The sequence below is a fragment of the Pteropus vampyrus genome, unplaced genomic scaffold (genome assembly GCF_000151845.1).
Source record: "Pteropus vampyrus isolate Shadow unplaced genomic scaffold, Pvam_2.0 Scaffold120, whole genome shotgun sequence".
NCBI classification, from domain to species: Eukaryota; Metazoa; Chordata; class Mammalia; order Chiroptera; family Pteropodidae; genus Pteropus; species Pteropus vampyrus.
The window spans coordinates 5,009,648-5,012,020 of NW_011888901.1; positions in this window are offsets into that span (position 1 = coordinate 5,009,648).

Consider the following 2,373-nt stretch of genomic DNA (forward strand, 5'->3'; position numbering starts at 1 on the left):
CCCTCCCTCCCTTCCAGTTTAGAGGGAACCTGCAGGGGCAGGTGTGGAACCGCCCGGTCCCTTTGTGGCTGGCTGTCCTGTCAGGATGCTACTCTCTGTCAGGAGAGACCTCGAGGTGCCTTATGCCCTCAGAGATTACTCCGTCCAGCCTGCCGAATTGGGGCAGGGTAAGCTCTCCTCTTGCAATTCCTCCTGTGAATATATATTTGACATCCTATTATTTGATTCCAACTTTACAGTATTGTCTCAGCTTTCTTATCTGCAAAATGGGGATGATCGTACTTAACTCAGTTATCAGGGGACCCAAATAGGGATTGGCAGCAGTTTGACACCCAGCAAATGCCCTGGGGACACTGTGCGTGTGTGGATGTCAAGGAGGACTCAGGGTTAAGAGGCTGGGAGGAGAAGAAGGGGCCCTGGTACCCCATGCTTGAGGACGGATGCAGAACATGTGAGCCTGATAGAGGCTGTGGTGAGACTAGGCTGCTATGGTAGCCTTTGGGGACAGACCCTGCAAACCTACCTGGCACAGACCCTGCAAACCCACCTCCAATGGGCGGAACTCGGCCTATGCATTGCTAGGGGCTGGGAACCCCTTTAGTAACCGAGGTGGTGGGAGCAGACTGAGGCCTACAAGCCTGTGGAGGGAGCTCAGAGCCACCCTGCTTTGGCTGTTGATGCCAACATGGTGTCACCACTGAGTCTGGGCTGAGATGATGCACCAGCAAATGGTAACTCCCATTTCTTAAAGTCTGCCTTGTTCTGGAATGTGCAAAGTCTCCAGGACCAGCATGGAAGTTACTTCAAACTTCAGGGGAGGGTCTTTGGACTGTGCTGGGCCTAAACCAAGGGCCATTATGAGGGTGGCCCACCAGACAGTGTTGGCAGCAAGGACCTTAATATACAGTGTTCCTGGCCTCTGGGAGAAGGGGCTGGAGGGGAACAAAGGGAAGGAAGTGACGAAAAGGATGTAGGGGGACTTGGCATTTCAGGGAAAACATGGGTGCTCCCCAGGGTTAAGAAGAGGCCTGGCCCTGGCCTAAGGGTAAGGAAGGGAAGGCTCCATGCAACTATTCCCTTTTAATGGGAACTACTGGGAATATTGAGATCATTAGTCTAATCCTTCAGGAGTTCAGTGCCCAGAGAAGGCAAGGGCCTGGCCCAAGGCCATAGAGGAAGATGGGGAGAACGGTGATCTGGGGCGTGGTGACTGGAACCTGGCAGAGAATTATCCTCTGTTTCCTGGTGGCCTTGCGACAGCAGCACGAAAGGGCCGTAGACCTGTCAGTATAGTCAGAAACGAGACTCTGGATGGGAAATGGCCTGCTATCCCACCCCAACTTCCCATACCAGGGAGAGGAGAAAACCCCTCCCACCCACTCTTAGTTCCCAGGAAGTTTCTAGGGCCCTTCCTGAAACAGAGGCTTACCTTTATGGCATCGAATCCAACCTTTTGCTGGGAAGCCAACCCCACCAAGCCTGTGCCCAGTACTGAGCTGCAGGGATACTGCTAGGGCTGGGGGGAGTCTGGAGCATTATGTAGCTGAGGGGTCTCTCTATACAGAGCAATTCTGGTCTCTAGGAGAGAGGGTTTCCTGGGCCCCTTAGCATGAAAGTGACAGCCCTGCTCTCACACCCTAGAGTGGCACTTTAGTTCCATTAGATCTCCCGATTTTGATTTCAGATATGGGTAGCTGGACCGTTGCTGCTCTATGTAAATTTTTTGTTTTATTAATTTCTCCATCTACTTCTTCCTTCATCTGGCTTGTGGCTGCCTCTTCAGGCCTCTCAAGTCTGAGGAAAACAGAAAAGAGCATCCCGCCCTCTTGCTCCCTGACTCCCACGAGAGGGAGCCATCGCAGATGTGCAGTCCCCAGTCCGAGTCGCGCCTTTGGACAACTAGAGTCCCACTGACATCTTGACTGGAGGCCCATGAGGGGGCCTGAGCAAGCACGGCCCAGCTTAGCCACTCCTGGATTCCTATACCTCAGAAATTGTGTGAGATAATAAATGCTTATTGCTGTTTTAGCTACCAGGTTTTCTGAGAGTTTGTTATACAACAGAGAAAATGCTAGAAGAGCACAATGGCCAAGTGAACAGAGAGCAGGAGTGTAGTCCAGGTAAGACTGGAGAAAGGTGGGCAGGCTGTGACTGGGAAGCCCTTGTGGGCTGGGGAGGAGGGTAGGCTTAAACCTAAGAGCCCTGGGGAGCCCTGGGGAGCCCTGGTGTGGGGGTAAAGCAGAGGCATGGCACAGTGCGATTTCATAAAGAGAAATCTCATGTGGGATGGATTGGCATGTGGGTGGGCCCAAGGGGGCAGGCAGAGAGGTCAGTCAGGAGGCTTCTGTGGCACTCAGGTGAGAGACCTGGAGG